Source organism: Equus quagga, chromosome 17 (genome assembly GCF_021613505.1).
Source record: "Equus quagga isolate Etosha38 chromosome 17, UCLA_HA_Equagga_1.0, whole genome shotgun sequence".
NCBI classification, from domain to species: domain Eukaryota; kingdom Metazoa; phylum Chordata; class Mammalia; order Perissodactyla; family Equidae; genus Equus; species Equus quagga.
Window position 1 is genome coordinate 18,261,092 of NC_060283.1, and position 7,105 is coordinate 18,268,196.

Here is a 7,105-nt window from a genome sequence, read left to right on the forward strand (position 1 = left end):
CAGATATGGAAACAGAGGAACTGAAAATTAGATTCCTTAAAACTAATCTTGTCCTCATAATGCAAGGTGAGTCTTTTCATAAAAACACAAATAGGCACACGCCAGTTTGGATTCCACTGGCACAGTGGAGTCATGTACTCAACTAATTTACCCATAGGTTAGGCAAACTAAAAAAGAAGTAAGTTTGAAAGTATGGCTGAGAACTGCTCGTCATTCTAACCGTTGAATTTGTTCTTCAGATTACTGGTTCTCAAACATGGCTGTACATTGGAACCTCCTGGGGAGCTTTAAAAATATTGACGCCTGTGTGCTACCTAGATGTTCTGATTAAATTGGCAGGAGGTGCCTGGGCATTGGGAATGTTAAAAATTCCACAGGTGATTTCAATGCACAGTAAAATTTGAGGCAAAATTTGTGTTAGGAAAGATGTAATGAAACAAAACAATAGTGCTTAGTAAGGAAATCTTTGGGTAAAATGTGTGAATGATTTTGAGAGTAAAACACTTCTTTCCCTGGGGCGAGAATGCCATGTCATTAGAGAGCTAAGGTGCACTCTTTGCCCACATGATGGCCTGATTCAAGGTGATAGGACACCAATGATCACTTTCCCCCAACACTGGCAGAGGTCATGAGAAGTGACATTTTTATTCTTCAACTGCAGCAAAATTCACTGGAATACATGAATGAAGTTAATGCCCCTTATGTCACTGAATTCATTCTCAAGGGAATTACAGACCGGCCAGAGCTTCAGGCCCCATGCTTTGTGGGATTTTTAGTGCTCTATGTGGTCACAGTGCTGGGCAACCTTGGACTGATTACCTTAATCAGGATTGATGCTCGACCCCACACACCTGTGTACTATCTCCTCAGCCACTTGGCCTTTGTTGACCCTTGTTACTCCTCTGCTATCACGCCAAAAATGATGGTGACTTTTGTTGTGGAACACAACTCTCTTCCTTTCCATGCTTGTGCAGCACAACTGGGCTGGGTTCTCACCTTCATGATCACTGAGTGTGTTCTTTTAGCTTCCATGGTCTATGATCGCTATGTAGCCGCCTGTATCCCTGGCATTATTCAACATTGATGTCAAAAAGAGTCTGCTTTCTGGGCTGGCGTTGTCAGCGGAGTGGGCTGGGCTCGCGCTCCCGCCAGCTTCAGATCTGGAACGTGGCAGGCTTAGCTCGCCATCACAGGGCCGCGCGGGGCCTCTGGCGCGGGAGCGGCCCTCTTTGTGGAAGCACCTGCAGTGCGGAGCCTGGAGCCCTGAGGAGTCGGGACAGCCGCAGCGACCGCACTGGGGCGCGTGTGGGAGCCCCGGCCCGTTGTCTTTGCCTCCGCCTGCGTCTCCACACTCAGAGATTATCTTGGAAGATCTAGGACTCTAAAAATGTTTCCCTTGAAGGATGCCGAAATGGGCGCCTTTACCTTCTTTGCCTCAGCTCTGCCACATGATGTTTGTGGAAGCAACGGGCTTCCTCTTACACCAGATTCCATCAAAATGTTATGGCACTTTCAAATCCTTAAGACTATCACCCATCCCAGACTGTGACGGTACGTGGATATTTCTAAGGGAAAGCATGCTATTCAAAGGTTTTGTGTATAACGTTTGAGGTACTTCAGGGCTTGCAGTATATGAACAAACATGGTATAGTGCACTGGACACTGTCTCCTCATAATGTCCTTTTGGACCGAAAGGGACATGTTAAATTGGCTAAATTTGGACTTTATCACATGACAGCTCATGGTGTCGATGTTGATTTCCCAATTGGGTATCCGTCCTACTTGGTGCATGAGGTAATTGCACAAGGGATTTCCAAAACGACTCATCATGTGCCAAATGGAAAACCATTGCCTTCTGGCCCGAAATCAGATGTATGGTCTCTTAGAATCATTTTATTTGAGCTTTGCATGGGAAGAAAGTTATTTCAGAGCTTGGAGATTTCTGAAAGAGTAAAATTTTTGCTTACATTGGCCTGTGTGGATGATACTATAATAGTTCTGGTTGAAGAGCATGGTTGTCTGGACATTGTAAAGGAGCTTTCTCAAAATGTGATGGATCTTTTGAAGAGGTGCCTCACCTTTCACGCTTCCAACAGGCCAACCCCAGGTGAATTAATGCAGGACAAGATATTCAGTGAAATGTCACCTTTATACACCCCCTTTACCAACCCTGCCAGTCTGTTTCATCTTCTCTGAGATGTGCTGATTTAACTTCGCCTGAGGATATCAGTCAGCTGTGTCAAGACATAAACAGTGATAACCTGGTGGAAAGATCTATTGAAGAAGTGTATTACCTTTAATATTTAGCTGGAGGTGACTTGGAGAAAGAGCTGGTCAACAAGGAGATCATTCGGTCCAAGCCACCTGTCTGCACACTTCCCAATTTTCTCTTTGAAGATGGTGAAAGCTTTGGACAAGGTCGAGATAGAAGCTCATTATTAGATGACACCACTGTGACATTGTCATTATGCCAGCTAAGAAATAGATTAAAAGATGTTGATGGAGAAGCATTTTACCCGTTACTCGAAGATGACCAGTCTAATTTGCCCCATTCAAACAGCAATAACGAGGTGTCTGCAGCTGCCACTCTCCCTTTAATCATCCGAGAGAGGGACACAGAGTGCCAACTTCACAGAATCGTTCTCTTTCAAAGGCTGCTAAAGGCGTATCCATATAAAAAAAAATCGGATCTGGAAAGAAGCAAGAGTTGACATTCCTCCTCTAATGAGAGGTTTAACCTGGGCTGCTCTTCTGGGAGTTGAGGGGGCTATTCATGCAGAGTATGATGCAATTGATAAAGATACTTCAGTTCCTACAGATAGACAAATTGAAGTGGATATTCCTCATTGTCATCAGTATGATGAACTCTTATAATCACCAGAAGGTCATGCAAAGTTTAGACGTGTACTAACAGCCTGGGTGTTGTCCCATCCTGATCTTGTGTATTGGAAAGGTCTTGACTCAGTTTGTACTCCATAACTATATTTCAATTTCAATAAGGAAGCCCTGGCTTATGCGTGTGTGTCTGCCTTTATCCCCAAATACCTGTATAATTTCTTGAAAGACAACTCACATGTAATACAAGTGTATCTGGCTGTGTTCTCTCAGATGATTGCATTCCATGATCCGGAGCTGAGCATTCATCTCAATGAGATTGGGTTTATTCCAGATCTATATGCCATCCCTTGGTTTCTCATCACGTTTACTCATGTATTTCCACTGCACAAAATTTTCCACCTCTGGGATACCTTACTACTTGGGAATTCCTCTTTCCCATTCTGTATTGGAGTAGCAATTCTTCAGCAGCTACGGGACCGGCTTTTGGCTAATGGCTTTAGTGAGTGCATTCTTCTCTTCTCTGATTTACCAGAAATTGACACTGAATGCTGTGTATGAGAATCAATCAATCTATTTTGTTGGACTCCTAAAAGTGCTACTAACAGACAGCATGCTCAGCCTCCAAGGCCGTCTTCTGAGGGCAGTGGAGCCAGAAATTCGACTCCTTATTTCTCCACTGAGTGTGCAGAACCTCCAAAAACAGATCTGTCAAGAGAGTCCATCCCATTAAATGACCTAAAATCCGAAGTATCCCTGTGGATTTCAGCAGAGGACCTGATTGACTTGTGCGAGCTCACGGTGACAGGCCACTTCAAAACACCCACCAAGAAAACAAAGTCCAGTAAACCAAAGCTCCTGGTCGTGGACATTCGGAATACTGAAGAATTCGTTAGGGGCCACATTTCAGGCAGCATCAACATCCCGTTCAGCGCTGCTTTCACAGCAGACGGGAGGCTTGCCAAGGGTCCGCACACCACCATACTGCAGAGCTTCAAGGGGAAGGTCATCGTCATCGTGGGACACGTGGCAAAACACACAGCACAGTTTACAGCTCATGTTGTGAAGATGAAATATCCAAGAGTCTGTATTCTAGATTGTGGCATTAATAAGATCAAGCCAACAGGACTCCTCACCATCCCATCTCCTCAAATATGCAGAACTGAGAGTGTGACCGTCAAAAGGACAGAGTGACATCAGCCCTGGCCACCCTTCACAGCCACTTGAAGACAGAGCGAGATCGCCAGAGGGCAACATTCCCTTAAACTTTTGTAATAAGAGCTTTCTTTAAAGCTCAGGACCCAAATGTTCAGCTATCTATCCAGGCAGCAGACTTGACTGTATGTGTGTTGCTGATAGAATTTTCTTAGCAGTGAAACTCGATCATGTGTTTGTATTGCTCTGCAACAAAGCCGAGGAACTCAGCCAGCAAGGCAGAGTTAGCACTATCGAGGAATCTCAGTGCGCTGGAAAGCTGCCTTCCATTGCCCTGAACAGACGGTCCTGACAAAGGCATTATTCAGAAACATGGACTAAGGGTGGGTGGAAGTCATCTTTCTATGATAATGAAAAGGGAAAAGCTATTCCCAATACATTCCTTATAAGTGAAAAAAAAAAAAAGAGTTTGCATTCAATTAGTGATAGTTGCATATATATACAGCTTTCCGGTTGCCATATCCCATCCCATTATCACCTTCCATCTAACTTACTGTCACCTCAATGTAATCAACAATTTCTCTTGTGATGACCTCCCTCTCTTGGCTCTGTCCTGCTCAGACACACACATGAAGGAAATTCTGATCTTTGTCTTTGCTAGTTTTGATATGATCTGCTCCTCTTCCATTGTCCTTACCTCCTACATTTTTACTATTGCTGCCGTCCCAAGGATCCACTCCACCCAGGGGTGATGCAAAGCCATCTCTACCTGTGGCTCCCATATGGTGGCTGTCACTATTTTCTATGATACACTCCTCCTTATGTACCTACGGCCCAAATAAAGCCACTCCCTGGATATAGACAAGATGGCATCCATATTTTACACAGTGATGATCCTCATGTTGAACCCCTTAAGCCCTAATCTACGGAACAAAGAGGTGAAAGATGCCTCAAAGAAAGCCTTGGGTAAAGGCTGTGAAACCTTCAAGATATTAAAATTATGAAAATAATAATAATTGCTTTATTAAATATAAGAACGGAAATAAATCAAGCTTTCTGTTGCTGACATTTCTTGGAATTCTTTCCCAACTGTCTGAAAATGTGACTGTTACATCAAAAACCTTAACACTCTCCAAGGACTCAAGCCAATCCTGGAAAGCCAGTACAGTTCAAAGAGTCCCATTCAGGCCATTACAGCCTTTACAGACCACTGAAAGTATGTTCAAATACACCTTCATACACACATATGTGTATCTCAAGCAAAGGCAGCAGCATGTTTTTGCTAGAACTCTGGTCTGTGGAACTGCCTGAATTTAAATTCTATCTCCTTGACCTGAACTCCACATGACTTTCTTTCCAATTCTGGAAAATAATAGGACCCAATTCATGAGTTTGTTTTGAAGACTAAACAGGTTAATATTTATGAAATTCTTAGAACAATATACTGTGAAAATAAGTGTTGTGTTCTTGTTATATGAATGTTTGTTGTATATAATTAAAGATTAATTCATTGGTCTCTCAAAGGTGTAACCGTGTAAGTAAGAGGACAAAGCCTGGTTAGGTTTCTACTACCTGCCAAGTACTTAAATAAGTAGTCCTACTTAATACAATCAAACAAACCTAATCGATGTGTAAGGTTTTACCTCTGGCCCCCAATTATTTCTATATTGTCGAAAGTCACATAGTAATATGAAAATTCTAAATGTGAATTCAAGTGTGTTTAATTTTTATTTTCTTAGCACTATGGGTGTTAAGAATAAAGGGTGTTATAGAGAATCTAGACAACTGTGTCATTACCAAATTTTTAAATAAAATTGTAAAACATTTGTATAAGAAATTGTGTTATTAAATCAATGAGTTCAATATATCTGCACATTTGTTCAAATAGAAATAATCTTAAATTATAATGTCATTTATCTGTCAGCTATTTATTCAATCACACTTATAGGATCATGACATGAAATTTAAAAATTAGTGATTTGATATGATTTTATTATTTTGAATCTTCATAAAAGTAATTAAATTAGCAATTTAGTATTATCATATTATTTTACCTTATTATCCTTATTTTGGAAGGAAATTGAGATATTAGCTGTCATTATATATAGTACAGTTTGGGATTTGTAATCCAAGGTGACTGTTTCCTCTTCTGCACTTAATTTGTAAAAAATTCAGATGTGCTGCCATGAGGTGCTTTGAGAACCTTGTGAGTTGAATGCATTCTCAGATTTTTAAGGCAGGTTTGAGAGAAACGTGGTGTTTCTATTCAGCACACTTTATCTTTTGAGCGTATGTTTATATGGATAAATACACACACATCCTCACATATCACATACAGGATGTAGAGAAGCATCATAGACAGTCTTTCTTTCTACAGGTAAAGAAAACTTGATGCCTCACCTGAGGAACGCTGCTCTTCTGGGGTTTCCCTGCATCTTTATGCTCTGTAAAATCATTTACAGCAGCGATGCTCAAACAATGATTGAATTGAAGTTTTAATGTCTTTACACAGTTTTAGTTCCTTACTATTACCAGTCACTTCATAAGGTAAACTTGGATTTTCTCAGGGAAATGAACTAAGCAATTTAGGTGTGTTCGATTGACATACCATTCAGCTTCTTGGAGAGATGCACACAGTTCTGTGCAGCCTCTAAAAGTGGACTCCCGCAATTGCTGCAGGTGATTGGGCTCATCTCTTGAAACACAAGATCCTCAGTCAAAACATTCTTCATTTTGTCTCTAGATATACCAAAATAGAATATTTGTATCTTCACCCCTCCTTCTGTGGTGTCCACAATGTTTTCTTTATTTTTGTTTTAATCTAGATATAGAATCACGAGACTGATTTTAAAAAAAGTAGGAAACAATCCAGCCTCTTCAGTCTCCAAGATTAGTGAAGAATATGACTGATCTCAGAAAGATTTGGCCCCAAATTTGAGGTTTCCTATCCCTAGTTTTGTTGCATACAAAGCCCTAGTTACTTGTAAAATAAGGAAATGCTCATCTCACAAACTAGTATACAAGCATTTAGATAGAAATATATGTAAGGGCCATGGTATAATTCTTGGCACCTAATACATAGGATTGATAAATATCAGCTTTATTATCATTATTG

General features: G+C 41.0%; 1 pseudogene; it reads left to right on the top strand.

Annotated features, from left to right (window-relative positions):
* Window positions 1–1,352: 1,352 nt before the first annotated feature.
* On the top strand, window positions 1,353–4,029 carry LOC124229169 (TBC domain-containing protein kinase-like protein; annotated as a pseudogene).
* The last annotated feature ends 3,076 nt before the right edge of the window (window positions 4,030–7,105 follow it).